This window comes from Equus asinus, chromosome 26, assembly GCF_041296235.1.
Source record: "Equus asinus isolate D_3611 breed Donkey chromosome 26, EquAss-T2T_v2, whole genome shotgun sequence".
Taxonomy (NCBI): Eukaryota; Metazoa; Chordata; class Mammalia; order Perissodactyla; family Equidae; genus Equus; species Equus asinus.
Genome location: NC_091815.1, coordinates 19,505,909 through 19,526,417, shown reverse-complemented (window position 1 = coordinate 19,526,417; position 20,509 = coordinate 19,505,909). Strand labels below are relative to the sequence as shown.

Below are 20,509 nucleotides of genomic sequence, written 5' to 3'. Positions count from 1 at the left end.
AGAAAACAGAGGATATGAGGTATGTATCTACTCATCACATTCAGGTAGTGCCTCTTATAAGTGCACTGTTCCAAATACCAAGCAGCAGGTCTTAAATATTGTCCATGAGAAGGTATTCATTAATACATAACTAAATAAATTTTTTTTTTTTTAAAAAAGGGGAAAATAGAGTGGGTTTGCTTAGAGCTAAATGTTGTTAATTTAAAAGACTATCTGTATGGGGCTGGCCCCGTGGCCAAGTGGTTAAGTTTGCACGCTCTGCTGCACGCAGCCCACTGTTTCGTTGGTTCGAATCCTGGGTGTGGACATGGCACTGCTCATCAAACCACACTGAGGCAGCATCCCACATGCCACAACTAGAAGGACCCACAACGAAGAATATACAACTATGTACTGGGGGGCTTTGGGGAGAAAAAGGAAAAAATTAAAAAACAAATCTAAAAAATAAATAAAAATAAAAAACTATCTGTATTATAAAGCTATGTTCTTCTTACATTTAAAAAAAAATTTATATCTTTGGTGGCTGTGGCGAGGAGGTGTTAAAAATGTCCTTTCTTTCATTGTTGATTTATTTTATTTTATTTTATTTTTTTAAAGCTTGGCACCTGAGCTATCATCTGTTGCCAACCTTCTTTTTTAAAATTTTTTCTTCTTCTCCCCAAAGCCTCCCAGTACATAGTTATATATTCTAGTGCTGGGTCCTTCTGGTTGTGCTATGTGGGATGCCGTCTCAGCATGGCTTGATGAGCAGTGCTATGTCCGCACCCAGGATCCGAACCCACGAATCCCTGGGCCACCAAAGCACAGTGTGCAAACTTAACCACTTGGCCACAGGGCCGGCCCCTGTTGATTTATTTTTAATGCCCTCATTCAGCAGAATAAAAAACTGGCAACCTATGTGATATTTCTTGTTTGAGGGGGGTGGTAGTGAGTGAAGATTTTCCCAGTTCACAAAATCCCCAAGTTTTGGAACTTAAGCTTTAGGGTTAAGAAAATATCTATCTTGGTGAGTACACAGTAGGTCTTCTAGAAGCCGAGCCAAGCAGCTGTCAGCTATCCTGCCCCATGGGACAGCCTGAAACACTTTAGTTAACTAAGACATCTATCTCATAATTAAATCTGATTTTCTAAAAATTTATTTTTTATTTTTTGCTGGGAAAGATTCATCCTGAGCTAACATTTGCTGCCAATTTTCCTCCTTTTTCTCCCTCCCCAAAGCCCCAGTACATAGTGGTATATTCTAGTTCTAAGTCCTTCTAGTTCTTCTATGTGAGCTGCCACCACAGCATGGCTACTGACAGACGAGTGGTGTGGTTCTGCGCATGGGGAACCAAATCTGGGCTGCCAAAGTAGTGAGAGCAACTAACTTTAACCAACAGGCCATAAGGACTGGTTTTAAATCAGATTTTAACATTAAGATAGAATTACTGAAAATTAAACTGTGGACCACCTGCATCAGGGTAAGCTAGCTAAAAAGATTTCTGGGATTCCATTCAAATCCAGTGATTTGACTTTCTGGGGAGAGGGTCCAGAAATCTGCATTTTAAACCAATCCCAGAAGAGTTTCTTTTGAATACTGAAGTTTCAGGTTCACTGTCTCAGGAAACTTCTGAATATGTCTGCATCCATATAGAAGTCCCAAATAAGAAGTTAATTAAAGAGTGTCCCAGAGGAAGTAAACCCCTTACTGTTCCACTGTGCAAAGTTTTGAATGTAGGCGTTTCTCTCAGAAGTGATTCAGAGCTAGACTGACGACGAATGTTATTTCAGTTTAAATAATGGTCTTTTTTAATCCTAAAAATTCTTTCTAGTACTTATGAGACTTCCAGGAAAGATAGTGGCATAGGTACAGGTTTGCAGAAGAATATCCCTCCTCAAAACTAAAGAAAATAAAAAAATTAAAATATCTCTAAACCAGAAAAAGACCTCAAACTCATACCAGGAAATTTTATTAAAAAGCATCAATTCAGATACTAAACAAGTTAGTTCAAACTAAAAGACCACTCTCAGAATCCCTATGTAGCATGCCCTGAGAAGTTTGCACTGGCATTGCCAACTTGGCAGATGCAGACACAGAGGCACAGATGCGATAAGGGAAAAGATGTGGAATGCACTAGCTGAAATTCCCCTTCCCCTGGTGGTCAAATGGTACTTTACCAGGGCAAAAGTGTCAAGGTTCTACATTTTGTCCTTTATCCAAAAGGAAGGCTAAAGAAGAGTTAGAAAAAGCAGGACTAAGAAAATCACAAATAAATCAATCTCACTCCTAACCTCAGCACCACCACCACCACCACCACCATACAACACATGAAGCCCTAGGCCTCCAAAGTAACAGATAAGTTCATCCTGAAGCAGAGACCACGGAAAGTCAAAGGCCCTCCTTCTACAAAACCAGAAAAGCTGCATTAGGCTTCCCTAGGCCTAATGGAAACCATTCAAACTAGACCATGTATTCAAAAGACAGATGAAAAATCCATTCAGAAAAAACTGCTTTACATTCTCAAGAAAAATAAAACTCATATGATCAAAATTACACTGAAAGGAAAGGTAGCATACAGAGTTAAAAAAAGAAAAATAGAAAAGACAAATATAACAGCAGAACTAATAAATACATCAATAACAAACAGAACAGTCAAAGCAGTAAAACCGAGTCATTAATAGAAAACAATTTTGAGAAAAAGCAAATAAGATGTAAAGGAAAAGTATGGCAATAACATGGTTAGAGAGAAGATGATGATTACGTAGATCTATCATTTAGTTAATGACTGTCTCTGAGAAAAACAGAATAAATAAGAAAAAAACATAATTAAAGATAAATTTCCTGACATGAAGACCCAAATTTGATCAAAAAGGATTCATTGTATTTCCAGAAAATAAATTACTGCACTATAAGCCATACACAGACTTATCCTTTGCTATATCAAAATAAAGAACTCACAGAAACAGCCGTATCAAGACAGAAGAGATGGACAATAAATTCATTTAAGGACAGAAATGTACGTGACAATTTGCTATGGACCTAGAACAGAATGTAAATTTAATAGTTCTGAAAAAGGCTACAAAGTTACAAAGTGTAACAAAATAAGTCAAGACAGTATCTATACCACAAAGTATTCTAACAAAAACTGGGAGACAAAGATGGCTGGAAAAAGAGGAAAATACAAAGGAAATACACAAATTAATACTCTCATCTTTTTTCTCTTTTTTTGGGTGAGGAAGATTGTCACTGAGCTAACATCTGTGCCAGTATTCCTCTATTTTTTTGCAGGTAGGACACTGCCACAGCATGACCTGAAGAGCGGTGTATAGGTCCGCACACAGGATCCAAAACTGTGAACGCCAGGCTGCTGAAGCGGAGCACGTGAACTTAACCACTACACCACCAGCCCTAATACTCTCATCTTTTATAGTACAGAGTCATTTGATAAAATTTTGGGGGATGTTGATAAATTAAAATATGTAGGCTTAAAAATTTGTTATTTGAGGTCCTAAAGGTAACCAAAAACAGTTTAAAACTAAGAACATACTTTCCAAAACATGCTGTGAAAAAAACCTCTACCATACAGCAGAAAGGATAAAATGAAAAAGTATGAAAGTAGAGACCACGAAGAATAATTTGCACATACAAGGAATTTGAAAAACATGTTCTAATGACAGAGGCTGGTTTGAACAGATTCAATGTTTCCAACAGACAAGGCTTGTAACTTTATAAATAACAAATTAATTAGAAGAGATCAGAAGGGCAGATATGGCTGAAACAGAACAAATGAGAGGTGGTGAAGGTTGAAACCAGGGCACTGAGAGGAGAAAGAGGGCATGACAAGCACAGAAAAGGTAGAAAATTACCAGTACTGTTCTGCTACAACACATTTCAACACATGAAGTAGTTCATGTACAATTGGTAAGGGAATTATGTCAGTACAGTCGGAAATCACAATGGCACATCTTCAATTTTTCCTAACTTTTTATTTTTTGCACTTGTAGGTAACAGCAGCTAAACACAGCAAGCCATGGAAGAATACTATATGATGCCCACCCTTCCCAAGTTTGTTCTTGGCTATCAGCTACATACTCAGTCTTAGAAGTGCTTATTGCCAAGATTCTCTCTGAACTCTATGAACTCTTTCCCTGTCTTCTTGTCTCCTCAACTCTCTTCTTTATACCTTCTTCCATCAAGCTAGGTTCAATCTTCTCTTTTAAGCTGACAAACAACTTAATTGTTGGGTATACTTCGCCACCATTTTTGTTAATGTTATCATTTCAATTCTTTTTTTTAACCATGGTAAGAACATATAAGATCTACCCTCTTAAATTTTTCTTTTTTAAAGATTTTATTTTTTCCCTTTTTCTCCCCAAAACCCCTGGTACATAGTTGTATATTCTTCATTGTGGGTCCTTCTAGTTGTGGCATGTGGGATGCTGCCTCAGCACAGTTTGATGAGCAGTGCCATGTCCGCGCCCAGGATTCGAACCAACGAAACACTGGGCCGCCTGCAGCGGAGCGCGCAAAGTTAACCACTCGGCCACGGGGCCAGCCCCAACCCTCTTAAATTTTTAAGTATACAGTACAATATTGCTAACTATGAGCAAAACGTTATATAGCAGAGCTCCAGAACTTTATCATCTTGCTTAACTGAAACCTTATACCTGTTGAACCACAACTCTCCATTTCTCCCTACCCCTAGCACCTGGCAACCATCATTCTACAGTATTCGTCCTTCTGCAACTGCGGAAAATAAAATGAAAATGGAAGCAGACGACCAGTGTGGAAGTTACTGGGCAAGCAATGGTGAAAAGGTACTTAAAGAAAGGGGTTAGTCTTAAAAATACTTAAGCTCACCAAAATAACATGATTTATCAAATGCAATTTTTACTTAGAATTCTACAACTGACCACTTTTTTTCAAAATAGACTGCTATACAATTTGTAACATCAAAAAGTAAATATACAATAACATTAAACATGTTATGTATATGAGGCAGATTACAAAACTGCACAGAGCAGATGCTGAGCAAGAACCCAGGAGGCCAGATCCTGGTAGCTTCATGGAGCTTCCACACCAGCCTGGAACTGTCGACTTTTGGCCTTCTTTTATTATAAGAGAAAAATCAATTTCCACCAGGTTTAAGCCACTGTTATTGTTAGTGTGTATTAATAGAAGCTGAATGAAATTCCTAACTGAAAAAGCAGAGCGGTGATAATTTCCCCCTCACACTAGTGTCTACTGAGTCCACAGTGCAAAATTGGTGACCCCACGGAGCCCAGCCCCTTGGCAGAGCTGACTGGAAAGAACGGGACACAATTTCAGAGGAACCAGTCAGTAAGCTGGGCTGGGCCAATGCAGTTGTTGGGAGTGAGACCCAAGGGCCTTGATGAGGAGCCAGTAGGAAGAGAGAATGGAGCTGTGGGGTGGGGTCCCACATAACCTCAGCGAGAGCAAAGGAGCCACAGAGGGGTGGGTCAGAGCCTTCCAGACCCCATGCAACCTCGCTTTCCTTCTCAGCTATGGGGTCTCTGGATCCCTAATAACCATCCAGCTGTCTTATGTCTGCAAGCCCATCACCACTTGTTACACAACCTGGAAACCGGGAGGTCATCCCTAGCACCTGCCTCTCCCTAAGGCCCCCAATCTAATTCATTACCAATCCTCTTGATTTTGGCTCCTAAATATTTCTGGAATGTTCTACTTCTCTCCATCTCCACCACCACCACCTTCCCCAAGCTGCATCCTCCTTGCCACACAGCAAGTCAGTCAGTCTGTCCTGACTGGTGTGCCTGTGCCCCTCAGACCATCCAGGTGTTCTGCGTTTGACCCCAGAGGGAGCTTTTCACAAAGTGGCCTCAGGACCTGATGACAAGGTGCCGTATCTAATAAAGGGCTCTTCAATCAATGGTCTTGGGATACACCTTACACCAGAGGAAACTCCAGATGGATTAAGAAACAAAACCACGAAAACACTTTAGTAAATTATGGGAGAATATTTTCATATAATAAATAAATGGTCACTAGAAAAAACAGTCATGTGATTAGAGGGGTTAGGGCTTTGAGCCGGGCACTTCCTGATTTCAAAATTTACTACAAAGCTATAACAGTCATAACAGCGTGGTACTGGCCTAAGGACAGACATATAGATTTATGGAACAAAACAGGAAGTCCAGAAATAAATCCAAACATCCATGGCCAACTGATTTTAGACAAGGGTCCAAGATCATTCAATGAGGAAAGAACAGTCTCTTCAAAAAATTGTTCTGGGACAACTGGATAACTACATACAAAAGAATGAGGTTGGAACCCTACCTTACTCCATATACAAAAATTAACTCAAAGTGGGTATGATACTTTGCCATAATAAGAAATATATATTTTGGTCTTTGTTAGCAGCTTTTGGGCAGAGCTCCCTGACACTCTGTAATTTCCTAAGAGATAAATCTACTAAGAGCATTTTTTGTTCTAATATTTGGTCTTTGGCCCTGATTCCTGACAGAGTTCCTAAATCTCCTGGAATTTCCTGGGTGATAAGAATATATCTTTTGTTCTAATGAGGAGACTCTTGGTGGGCTCCTGGATAGATTCAGGAAAGGGGCTGGTCACCAGAAAGACCAAGCTATGATTCTTAGCTTGGAACTTTCAGCCTCACCCCCTATTCACTGGGGTGGGGAGAAGGATTGGAGACTGAGTTGATAATTGATCATGTCTACATGATTAAGCCTAAGAATCCCTGAACGACAGGGTCTGGAGACCTTTTGGGTTGGTGAACATGTGCAGGTGCCAGGAGAGTGACATGCCTGGAGAAGGCACAGAAGCTCTGCACTCCCCTCCCACATATCTTGCCCTATGCATATCTCCCATCTGGCTGTTCTGAGTTTTATCCTTTTATAATAAACCAGTAATCTAATACGTAAATTGTTTTTCTGAGTTCCGCAAGCCATTTTAGCAAATGATCAAAGCAAGGAGGGGGTCATGGGAACCCCCAATTTATAGCCAGTTAGAAGTACAGGTCACAACCTGGGACTTGAGACTGGCGGATGAAGTGTGTGTGTGGTAGTCTTGTGGGACTGATCTCCTAACCTTTGGGATATGACACTACCCTCAGATAGTGTCAAAATTGAATTAAATTGTAGGACACCCAATTGGTGTCCAGGGAGTTGGAGAATTGGTAGATGTGGGGGGAAAAACCCCCAAGCATTTGGTGGCCAGAAGTATCGAGAGTAAAAGAGAAACAGAGTTTTTCTTTTACTGAGTCAACAACCTAAATCTAAGAGCCAAAACTATAAAACCATTAAGAGAGAACATAGGAGTAAATCTTATGACCTTGAATTTGACAATGGATTCTTAGATTTGACACTAAAAGCACAAGCAACAAATGAGAAAACAGACAAATTGAACTTCATAAAAATTAAAACCTATGTATTAAAGAACAATATTGAGAATATTAAAAGATAAGCTCTGGAATTGGAGAAATATTTGCACGTCATATGTAAGGGTTTAATATGTAGGATATATAAAGAACTCAACAACTCAACAACAAAAAGAAAAACAATCCAATTAAAAATGGGCAAAAACTTGAACAGGTACTTCTCAAAAAAAGACATACAAACAGCCAACAAGCTTAGGAAAAGATGTTTAGTATCATTGGTCATTATGAAAATGCAAATCAAAACCATCGTGAAATACCACTTCACAACTCCTAGGATGGGGCTTTAATACTAAAAGCAGAAAATAATAAAGATTTGTGAGGATGTGGAGAAATAGGAATCCCTGTGCAATGCTGGTGGAAATGTAAAATGGGAATGTTGTGGAGAACAGCTTGGTGGTTCCTCAAAAAATTAAACACAGAATTACCATATGACCCAGCAATTTCTCTCATAAGGGTAAAAATCTATGTCCACACAGAAACTTGTACACAAATGTTTAAACCAGTATTATTCATAATAGTCAAAGGGTGGAAACAACCCAAATGCCCATCAACAGATGAATGGATAAACAAATCGTGTTTTTTATATTTATACACATACACATGGATATTATTCAGCCATAAAAAAGAACGAAACGTTGACACACGTTACAGCTAGAATGAAGCTCCAAAGCAATTATGCTAAATGGAAGAAGCCCGACACAAAACATCACATACTGACCCCCTTGTTACGATATATTCAGAATAGGAAAAGCCATAGCAACAGAAAGCAGATTAGCCGTTACTGGGGGAAAGGGCAAATGGGGAGGGATTACTTAATGAGCAGCGGTATTCTTCTAAGGCGATGAAAAATGTCTGAAAATAAGAAGAGGCAGTATTTGCACAACATTGTGACCAGACTAAAAGCCACTGAATCATACACTTTATAATGGTTAATTGTATGTTACGTGAATTTCACCTCAATAAAACACACATACACACCTACAAATATAGCCTGGAAGAGAATACACAAATGATAACAATAGTTGGATTAGAATGCTGAATCTATGAATGGTTGTCCTGTACATTCTAAACTTCATTATGTTGCTACGTTGCTTTAATAAATATTCTAGTTTTTCTTATTTCTCAAACTAGAAAAGCCTAAGTTTTAGGCCGTTGTTTAACAAAAGAGAGTGGGAAACAGGGAAAACAATTTTCTGTTAGTCTTAAAGAGTACAATCAAGACCCTATTTCTGGATATAAACAATAGCAAAGATTTATTAGTAGAAATGCATCCCATCCCATGATTGTCCTTTTTTTTTTTAATGGAAACAGAGTTCTGACTAAACATCATTTATCTAAAAAAATTTCTATGTCTAGATCAAGACAAGTTCAAGCATCATACTAATGCCAAACTTGGTTACCAGTGTATTAATTAAAACTTGTACCTGGCTAGAGGCAAGAGCTGTAACCACCAACTCCCCAACATAATATCTTATTATAAAATACCAAAGCTTTCTAAGTATGATAATCATATCATATCATAGTTAAGTATAGTCTGTACCTCCAAAATGACATCACTAATATTTTCCAAAAGCCTAAACTTTTTGACACAAGCTAAAAATTATACATTAGGCTCTAATATTGATTGATGAGAAAAACAAGTCTGTTGAATACCACAGTGTGAGAGCAATAAACAAAAGGTTGAATTATTCAAGAAATGCCCAAATGTAAGTTAGGAAACTAAGGCTAAGTTCAAATAGAAATCTAGAATAAGATTTATGATACAGTCTTAAAGTTATCATACAATAAAACTACTTAGAATAAAATGGGAGAATGACTATTTACAGCAAAAAGAAATAACTGGACATCAACAGGACACAAAAACAGAAAAAACAGCATGTTTAAAAAACAGTATATATGCAAAAGCATCAAACCAGGGGAAAAAATGTGGTTAAAAGTTGAACTTGGGGGCCGGCCCGGTGGTGCAGCGGTTAAGTGCACACGTTCCGCTTCGGTGGCCCGGGGTTTGCTGGTTCAGATCCCGGGTGAAGACTTGGCACCGCTTGACAAGCCATGCTGTGGTAGGCGTCCCACAGATAAAGTAGAGGAAGATGGGCATGGGATGTTAGCTCAGGGCCAGTCTTCCTCAGCAAAAAGAGGAGGACTGGCAGCAGATATTAGCTCAGGGCTAATCTTCCTCAAAAAAAAAAAAAAAAAAAAGTTGAACTTGGTATTTTTCATCTTTCTGATATGTATCCATCAGCACAGTACTGGTTGTACATCCAGTAACATACACTAACTCCTGCTGAAACCATGTGAGAGACTGCACATTTGGAAGAAGCTGTTATATATGGGTTTAATACAAGGTTTAATTAAGTACTGAAAGAGCACCATTTTTAAAGCTCTCTCTTCTACGATGTAGAACCCTTGCACAGAGCCTGATGGCAGGGTGGTAGTAAGCAGGCTCTGGATCTTTTACTTGGGGGGAAGATTTAAAGGTTTTATTTTTCCTTTTTTCTCCCAAAGCACCAGGGTACATAGTTGTGTATGTTTAGTTGTGGGTCCTTCCAGTTGCGGCATGTGGGACGCCGCCTCAGCATGGCTTTGATGAGTGGTGCCATGTCTGCCAGGGTCTGAACCGGCGAAACCCTGGCTAAAGCAGAGCGTGTGAACTTAACCACTCAAACACGGGGCCGGCCCCAGGAGGGAAGATTTAAGAAATAAGATTCCACAGGCCTGCTCTTTGAAACAGATCACAGCCTGCCTCCAGAAACCTCCACTTTCTGCACACCTGCATTCTTTTCTTCAGCTCCCTCTTCACCCTTACCCACACTACTTTCTTTCTGTCAGGGAATGTTACTGCACTGAGCGAAACATCTGTCCTCGGCCTTTATCATCTCTTCCTGTACCCACTACAGACTAGTCACCCCTAATAGACACATTACTACTGACCTCCTCTCTGCAATATTTTCAATCTCTTCAGTGCTTATTACATGCCAATCACTGGTGACTGGAAGGTAAAAAACTACTGCCACCTCCAGAGTTCATGACCCAGATGACTTTCCCCTCACCTTTCCAAAATATTCTTAAAACTAACTCCTTACCATTTAACTCTAAAAGATAAAGTAACCTCCTGTTTGACTTAAAGACCCAAAGCCATCTTGTCCTTTTCATTAATATACTTCATTGTCTCCACTCATTTTCTTCCCTCTTCCTTGCAATCTTGGCGGGAAGTAAGACCCTTACATTTCTTTTAATCCAAAGTCATTGCCCACAATTATGGGTTTGAGACCTTGCTCAGTTAATTAGCTCCTCTCATTTGCAACTTCACTTGCTTCCTCCATGCAAGATTCTTCCCCTTGGATTACTAATATATGCAGATCTACTCAGATATACCTTTCTCTGACCATGAGAATTTCAGACTGAGTTTAAGGGAATAATGACTAGTGAGAATAAGAATTTAGAGAGAGTGGCATGATGAGAGAATTGTAAAACCAAAACACCAATCTGAAAATTCAGATGGTGATGCACTAACAAAACAACAGTAATAATGCAAAACACATTTACAAGGATCTCTTTGAAATTGTAGATAAGAGATCCCGAAACATTTCTATAAAGCGCAGGATGGCAAAAGAAAATTGATCTATACTCATTATCACTAATCTGAGAAAATAATATATCCTCAACACTGTCTTCACTTATCACAGTCTTTTTCTATTAAATATCAAGTTGTTCAACTACACATTCCCTGACCAAGGAAAAAACTTCAGAAACAATAACCCTTCATGTGATCAACAAGTGGTTAATTTGCCATGGACAAAGGACACAAAGGGGAAAAGATGCTGATGGATACTAGTGAAACATATAAGAAAAGCTTCATAAGCACAAAAAGAAAACAGAAAGTAAAATGAGAACACAGAAGGTATACCTAACACTTCCTGATTAGGAGAATCTGGCAAGGCTTTGCAGGGGTGATGATGCTCAAGCAGAATCTAGAAAGATAGACTTGATTCCCTCATGATTCATTCCCAATTCTGGTTGACAGGAACCACTATAGGTACCATCATTCAATTTCCCCCTGTTCCTTGTCTAGTCAATTTTTTAAAGGCCAACCCACTATCCTGATTTCTCATGTATCCGTTCCTTCCTCTCTGTATTACTAGTTTAGGCTTATAGTTCTTCTTTCCCAAACTCTTAAAATATTCCAACTGACCTCACCATTGTCAGAGTCTCCCCTCGCCCCCAACCAATTTTTGCACAATGCTGTCAGTATAAACTTCCGAAAGCTAGACTTTAACATATCACTTTATTGGCTAAAAACTTTCAATGGCTCCCTACAATCCACCAAGAAAACCCAGACTTACCAGCCTACCATTCAAACGACAAACTAAATAAATTAAGATAAATTTAGCAGTGGAAGCAAAATAAAAGGGGAGGGCGCCTCTGAGTTTATTATTCGACACATTTTTATTGGTACTCGAGCCCTCCAGAGCTGTTAGTTCTTCTCTTTCCTTTGTGACTTCTTTCTCAATCTGTTGCACTGTTCATTTCTTCAACAGCCACGTGAAGAGTGGGGGAAGAACATCCAATTCAAGGGAATCTTGTAAAAAGCCCCCAAATCTGAAGGAACCCGATTGACCTGAAGACCTAAATACGATAGCCAGTGTGGTCCCAGCTTAAGTGAGCTGCAAGGTGTTGTGGGCCAGGATAAGAGTTTTGGACTTTGTAGTTGTTTCTGTGTTTGCTTCCCTGTTAGACTGCAAACGTCCTGAGGCCTGAGACCAGACACTTCTTCCTAGATATCCTCCTCATGTGGCTAATCGCGACTTATCTGTCAGGCCCTAGCTTAGATGTCGTGTCCTCAAGAACGTTATCTGTATTGTTCGCTTTTGATTCCTAGCATCTAGCACAGTGTCTAGCATGTTGTCACACTAAGCGCTCAGTAATTCTCTTAAATGAACAGCTTATTAAATAATAAGCACCAGGCAGATGCAAGCTTCCCCTATGCCCCATTTGTTCCATGCCATCTTTAGTGTGGCAAGTCCCTTTGCTTTCAACTGTGCTTAGGTTTCTCCAGAACCTCTATGTTACCTCCTCCATAGAATACCAGTGTTGGAGAAGAGTAGTTATCCAGTTGTGTGAAAAGGGGACTTGGAAATCTGACAACTATTGAAATAAATTTTGAGTTCATCTTCCAGTATTAGCTCTATCTTCACCTCTAATTACTTCATAGTCTTCTAGTTTCCATTGCGCCTGACGATGCCAATTCCTGAGCCTTTTAGGAGTTTGGGTGCAAATCCGGTTACTACTTGGCTTTACTCACTGCCCCTACTTACGTTGCAGCTTTCTCAATTCTGCTAAGAAGTCATTTAAACTCATCCATTTGCTTTTCAGCCTCCAAAATTTTGTTGCTGTTGTCTCCTTTCCAAGTCTACTCTGTTCTCTATTGGTTTATGTCTTTTCTAAAAAGTCCCTCTCATGTAGTTTTAGTATGATTTATCAACAGGAAGGAAAAGTAAACGCATGTCCAATCTGCAGTCTAAATTTAATCTTGACTCTTGAAGCTGCTTTCAGTTGAGCATTCTTCCTTGTGGTTGGTTTTATATTTTAATCTCTCAAACTATAAAACCAAGAGACAGAGATATAAAAATATAAAACCAAAAGAAAAAAAAGATAAATGCATCCAATAGGAATTCAGAAACAAAACAAAACAAACAGGGGTGGGGAGGAACAGAAACTAATTTGAGAGACAGAGAGTAAATTCATTAGGTAAGAGACTTGAGTCTTCAGATTTACAAGGTCCACAGAGAATCACTAAGGAAAAAAACACACCAGTGGGGTAACATTTCTGAACTCCAAGGATAAAAGCTTCCAGAGAAAAAAGTGACTGAGAATCAGATTGGCATCAGCAACACCAGAATGTGAGAAGACAACAAATTAACTTCAAAGTTCTATAGAAAAAAGATTCTGAATTTAGAGTGACATAACTGACCAATCAATCAAGTAATCAAGAAAAACAAAAGTTCACTAAGAAAATTTGCCACCCACAAATTCCAAGTTTCTTTTAAAATGACAAAGATAACTTGAGCAATATTGGGGGAAAAAGAGAAGCAAGTAAGAGATCAACATTGTAAGCAAGAAGCAGGAACCCCTCTGCATAGACTGGTGAGAGTTAATGGACCAGAGTAGAGCAGCAGAGGTGGTAAGAGGTCAAATTCTAGATATATTTTGAAAGCTGAGTTGATAGGATCAGAAACACATATGAGGTGTGAGAGGAACCGAGGAATTAAGGATGACTCAAAGGTTTTTGGTCTTACCAACTAAAATAATGAGTTGCCATTTGATTAGATGGAGAAGGCTGTGAAGAAAAAGGTTTGGGGCATACTGAATGGGAGACGCCTAGCAGACATCCCTCCAGGATGAGACGTTAAAGGGGCAGTTGGATATACAAGTTATGAGTTCACAGGAGAGGTCCAGGCTGGAGATAGCAGTCAGTAATGTATAAACAGTATTTGAAGCTACGAACTGGATGATATCATCAAGAGAAGAGTGCAGATGATAAAATAAATAAGTAAATAATTTTTAAAAGGGAAAAAAAAGAGAGAACTAATCCCTGGAGCTCTCCAACATTTGGAAGTTTAGGAGTTGAAGAAAGAATAAAGGAGACTGAGATGTAACCAGTGAGGTATGAGAAAACCAAGGTAACGTCAAGTGATGTGTTTTACGAACAGACCAATTGCGCCATATACTGCTGATCAGTCAAGCAGACTGAGGATAGGAATCAACCACTAGATTTAACAACATGGAAGTCTTTGGTAACCTAGATAAGTACAGTTTCTCATCTGTGGGAAGAAAAACCTAAATAAAGTGGGTTCAAAAAATAACAAAAACAAGTAGTACAGACAACTCCTTCAAGGACTTTTAGTGCAAAAGGAAGGACAAAAATGGGGCAGTAGAGAGAAAAGAGGAAATGCAGTTAAGAGTAGCAGAGCTTTTGTTGTTGTTGCTGACGTTTTTAAGATGGGTGAAGCAACAGCATATCTGTAAGGAGACAAGGAGGATTTGGTAGATAAGGAAAAACTGAATACACAGGAGAGAGAGTAGAGAATTGCTGGAGCACTGTCCTTGAATCATCGAGAGGGGATGAAACCTATTACACAAGTGGAAGATGGCCTTAGAGAGTAGAACAGTTTATCTATATTGACCGGAGAAAGGGTAGAGGTTTGGGGCACAGATGCAGGTAACTGGGTACATGTGGGATGAGTTGATCAAAAATTCTCTTCTGTTTGCTACTCTTTTCTTAATTAAATAAGAAGCAAGGTTCACAGGCTGAAAGTGAAGATCAGGGAGTAGGGGCTGGAGGTCTGAGGAAAACAGAAGGAATGAAATATAGTCATGCGGAAAAACAAAATGAATGCACTATGGGAAAATAGTATGACTACTGGGAAGTAATCATGACTGCAAGGGTTAGAGAACATAAATCTAAAGTGAAACTGGTCAGCATGTCTGTGCTAACAGAATCAGGGTTGTGGTTTCTCCAAGCTTGTGCAAGAAAGCAGGAGAGGAAGAAGGGTTGAGAGTATATGCTGGTACTGATTGTAACAAGTGCTTGTAGAATTTAAGCAGGATAAAGAGGGAAGTAAAGTTTCATGGGACAATGAAAGGTAGTAAGATCCACAGAGTGTAGACTATAGCAGGCCTCAATGACTGATGGAGTTGGGGTACTAGAGACTGAGTACCTAGACAGAGATAGAGATGGTGGTTGGAAATAACAATGAGATACCTACTCTCTATCAAGCACCTACAATAAACTAGTTACTTTTGATACTACCTCTTTTAATTTCCAGAAAGACTCTGAAAGATGGGCATTATTATCCTTATTTAAAAGACAAAGTTAAAGCTAAGGTTAAATGACTTGTCCAAGGTCTAAGAGCTACTAAGTATTCCAATTGGCCCTTTGGGTCACATTTTCTTCCACAAACAAACAAAAATCCCATAAAACTAGAATAAGACTTTTGTGAATAAAATATTTTACAGATTAACACTTTACCTATTAAAAAATTTACTTCAGGGGCCGGCCCCGTGGCCCAGCGGTTAAGTCGCACGCTCCGCTTCGGTGGCTCAGGGTTTTGCCAGCTCAGATCCTGGGCGGCATCCCGCATGCCACAACTACAAGGACACATAACTAAAAATATACAACTATGTACAGGGGGACTTTGGGGAGAAAAAGGAAAAATAAAATCTTAAAAAAAAATTTTACTTCAATGATATCCAGTTTTTAAAATGGTTAACTGAAGTATTACTTTAAAGTATCATAGAGAAAACAAAAGGTAAATTGTTCCCAGAGGGCATCTTCTACCACAGATTTCCTGAGGGCCTGCTATGTGCCATGCCCCGTTCTAGGCACTGAGGATAGAGCAACCAGTGAGGAAAAAAGCACGCCTTTATGGTGCTTCCATTACGTGGGGGGGAATCTCTTGGTATCCAGGATCTAGTATGTGCTTGGGCATCACATTCAGACAAGGTGCAAATACAGCTGGAAATATCCTACAAACTATTAGTTCATATCACCACTTTGCAGTCCCCTCAAACATCCTGAAATGATTCTTCCCTTAAATTTTAAATGAAAATTATAATTGAGGTTGAGTCATAAGGTAAAACTCTGTCTCCCCAACAATGTCAATTTTGTCACAAGACTTTATCCTCTGTATCCCTAGTCTCCAAAAATCTCTGTTAGGGAAGGCAACAGATCTTAGGTATTTTAATTTTAAAGAGAAATACAATTGTGAACATGGAAAAATATTATTTGGAGATATCCCCAAAAGATTTCTATGAAATTAATAAACTAAAATGCTAAATCATTTCCATTTACTCATTCATTAAATAAACATTGGTTCATCCCAGGAGCTGGGGTGGCGGGCCGTGGCAAAGGTGAAGACAGACAATAAACACATGCAAATAAGCAAAGAAGATTATGCATAGACCATAATCAGTGCTAGGAAGAAAACAAACAGCTGTGACAAAGGCCACAAGAAACAAACACCCCACATTAGCTATTAACATACTTAAATACTTAACAGACTGACCCGAAAGTCTTTCTAGGTTGTCTTTAAGATTTCTTGACATTCGTTTACAAGATTCTGGGTATCAAATCCCATCAAACTTACCTCAATTTCACTTTCACAGAACTAGAGCTAGTCTGTGAAATCTCTAGCAGAAAATAAAGGACATCATCCATTTAGCAGGACCTCTGGGATTGGGTTTTGATTGTATACAGTGTGACTATGTAATTTATTATCTAAACTGGAACATTTTCAAGAGAGAAAAGGGATGTTTTCCTAATTATGCCCAAACAACAGGCACAAACGGGGACTTTCCACCAGGGCAAACCAGGTCATATGGTCACCCTAATTACATACCACATCAAACATAACTAGTCCAAAATTTCAAGAGTATTTTATAGTTCCAGATGGATTTAAAGTATAAGTAATATCCAAGTAAAGTATCTAAATTATAATCTGGACCATAACAACCAAGTGAATCCCTCACTAAATTTAAAGATTTAAGGGTCAGCCTGGTGATGTAGTGGTTAAGTTTGTACACTCCGCTTTGGTGGCTTGGGGTTGGGAGGTTCAGATCCCAGATGCAGACCTAGCACCACTCATCAAGCCATGCTGCGGCAGTGTCCCACATAAAATAGAGGAAGACTGGCACAGATGTTAGCTCAGGGCCAATCTTCCTCACAAAACAAAACAAACAAACAAAAAGATTTAAATACGTCACATTATATAAAAAATCAATTTCAGTGTATTATAGACCTAAATATGAAAAGGCAAAATAAAATGTTTTGAAAAGATAATCAAAGTATCTCCATGACCTCAGGGTAGGGAAAAATTCCTTAAAAGAAAAGAAACAGCCATAAAGGAAAAGAGTGATAGACATGTCTACATTAGGGGCCGGCTCCGTGGCTGAGTGGTTAAGTTCGCCCACTCTGCTTTCGTGGCCCAGGGTTTCACTGGTTCAGATCCTGGGCGCAGACACGGCACCGCTCATCAGGCCATGCTGAGGCGGCGTCCCACATGCCACAACTAGAAGGACCCACAACTAAAATATACAACTACGTACTGGGGGGATTTGGGCAAGAAAAAAAAAGATTGCCAACAGTTGTTAGCTCAGGTGTCAATCTTTAAAAAAACAACAAAAACATGTCTACATTAAAACGAAGAACTTCTGTTCACCAAAAGAAAGCATTAAATGGGAAAAGATATTTGCAACAGATAGATCCAGCAAAGGATTCATATTCAGAATACTGAACTCTAGAAAAAGATACACATTTAGTAGAAAAAATGGGCAAAAGATTTCAAAGGCACTTCATGAAAGATGAAATCCAAACAACCAAGATATGGAAAGGTGTTCGTCTCAGTTATCAGGCAGGTTAAAACGAGGAACAACCAAATACCTACCAGATTAGATAGAATTAAAATATCTGATACTAAGTACCACTGTTGGTGAGGGATGTGGAACAACTAGAACTCTCATATACCATTAACTGAAAGAAAAACTAGTTAACTACTTTGGAAAACTGCTTGGCATTACCTAATAAAGATAAAGACCCACATTCCCCATGATCCTGTAATTCAAAGTATATATCCTCAAGAAAATTACATAAACATGCATCAGCGCACTTGAACATAAATGTTCATAAAGGCACTGTTCATAACAGCCAAAAACTGTAAACAATTTAAACATCAACTGCAGAATATCCAAAACTGCAGAATGGATAAACTTGTGTTATATTCATGATACTATGTCACAACAAAAGCCAAAATAAAATATATACAAGATTCCATTTAGATAAAGTTAAAAAACGGACAAAACTAAACTCTATTATTAGAGATGTAAACTTAAGTGACAAAACTATAAACGCCAGAATAACGTTTATATATCTAGTTTAAGAGGGTAGTAGTTGTGATGGGAAGATGCAGGGGGTGGGAGGCTTCTGGGATGCTGGCGTTGTCTGTCTTGCTCTGGGTGGTAGTTTACAGGATGTCTGTTTCAAAATATTTCATTTTTATCTATGTATCTTTTCAACATGTGTTATACTTCACAAGAAAAAAAGGAAAGAAACTGGGGGGGGGTGCGCGAGGAGGAATTAACATCCTAAAGAGAATTCCAAGAATGTTACTCAAAGAGATTAACTTAATCCATAGTTTAAAAAGAGTAACAGGGATCTCTAAATCCAAATATATACTGTATTCTAAACATACTGTATTTTACACACAAAAAATGAAATATATAACTAGGTATACCTAAAATTTATATAATGTTATAAACCAATGTTACGGAAATAAAAAAATTAAAATTAAAAAAATAAACATACTGTATTTTAAACTTCATGAATAAACTTTCACTTTAATCTGTTAGACTGCCACTCTTCATCCAAATTTTGAAAAAGGCAGAATTTCAGATATCAAATAACTCAACAAGTCAAAGACCAAACACCCCACTTTTAGCTCTGAAATTTGAAATAAGTGCCCAGTGTTGATTGGACAGTTATAAAATAGGTTTAGATTAGATACTGATAAGTAGAATAATATTAAGATTTGGCAAGTCCAGTTTTTGAAAACAATTAAATTCCCAAACCTCTGTTAAACATTAAATAACTCATATTGCTTAAGAAAAAGCATATATTATGTATGTGGGATTAAATATCAAAGCCAGTAAGTACACACATAAACTCAATGATTAAAAAAGTCTTCTCACTGTTGTACTCACATATTTATCAAGTCATGATACAAGAAACAAAGTTATGTTTGACATATGAATTTAACTATTACAGACTAATAACAGGTTGATTGGCTCCAGAAGCTGTTGAAAAGACAAATTTTTCAAAAATGTGGGTCATTAACAAATATAAACATTTTTAGGTTCTTCCATAAAAGAGTATATTCATGCATTTTTTAAAAGACTTACTACATTAGAAATCTTAAAAATGTGTGGATCTTCTTTGTGAGGAGCATAGGTAACACAACCAACTCACTGATAAGTCACTAAGCTAGCAAGACACCTTAAAATTCAGATTAGGTAAAACAATACTTTTTAAAAAATGGTTAAACCTCTTTAAGGAGAAATGCTGTTTTCAACCTGTATACGGCTCTCACCAAGAACCTTAAGAGAGCCTTTTCCATAATTTCATAAAGCCATAAAAATTAAAACATTATACAGTTAAACATCCATCTAGGGGGGGAAAGAAACAAAAAGAAAGGAAACTAAGATAAAATAACTTAAGACACTCTACTCGGGTAAGATTCGTCCCAACATGAGCGATATTAAAAAGGATCTACTAGAGCACCCAAAAAATGTCATTCTATACTCGTTTGATACTATGAAATGACTCTCCTATCAGCTAAAGATTAAAACCGTTTTCGCAGATCCAGAAAATTTTCTTCCTACCGCTGGACCTCCGTCCCCACCATGTCGCTCCTTCCACACCTCCACCAGATGTGCTGGGAAGATTCCCTTAGTTCTCTCGCTTCCCTCTCCTAAGTACTCCAAACTTGTAAGATTTCCTTTAAGATGAGGAGCTAAAGTTTATTTTCTTCCTGGCTTCCTGGCGGAGCGAAGGCTCAGCACGTGCGAACGGAAACAAAACCCACAGCGACGGTGGCAAAGCTGAACACCCCGGGCAGGGGGACCTCGCCCCCACGCCCCGCACCCCAGTCCCGGGGCGCCCGCCCACCACTCGCATCCGCCTTGTGAACGAGGATCCGGGGTCCAGCTTGAACCCCCCTCTCCGGCGGGATTCCAGAAGCGGGGTGGACGCGAGAGCAGCGAGCATTCTGAGAGCGGGGGTTGCACAACAGCTCCGAGCAGGGTTCCGGCTGAGCAGGTAAACAGCGCGGACGCCGAGGGGATGGGCCCGGCTCGACGGCGCCCGCGGCCACCGCCAACCCCAAATTTGGGCTCCTTACTTACGGTTCACCTGAGGAACGCCGCCGCGAACCGGAATTAAGGACGGGATTTCTCCCAGGGGTGCTGCACAATCAGCAACTCAGCAGGGACTCAAGCTGGGCGGAAAAATTCTTTGGATACTCAGGCTTTGTTTCGTGGGA

The 20,509-nt window shown here is 39.1% G+C and overlaps 1 protein-coding gene and 1 long non-coding RNA gene across 6 annotated transcripts in view; one reads left to right on the top strand and one right to left on the bottom strand.

The window, feature by feature from the left end:
* Positions 1-20,509, top strand: part of LOC123281298 (uncharacterized) — a 71,223-nt gene continuing 50,714 nt past the window's right edge. For both annotated transcript variants that reach the window (XR_006520734.2, XR_006520735.2), the window contains exon 1: positions 1-20,286. This is a non-coding gene — a long non-coding RNA (uncharacterized lncRNA). The remainder of the gene's footprint in view (positions 20,287-20,509) is intronic.
* The window catches only part of LSM14A (LSM14A mRNA processing body assembly factor), a 98,151-nt gene that overhangs the window by 77,006 nt on the left and 636 nt on the right, over positions 1-20,509 (bottom strand). The gene's annotated exons all lie outside the window — the stretch shown is intronic.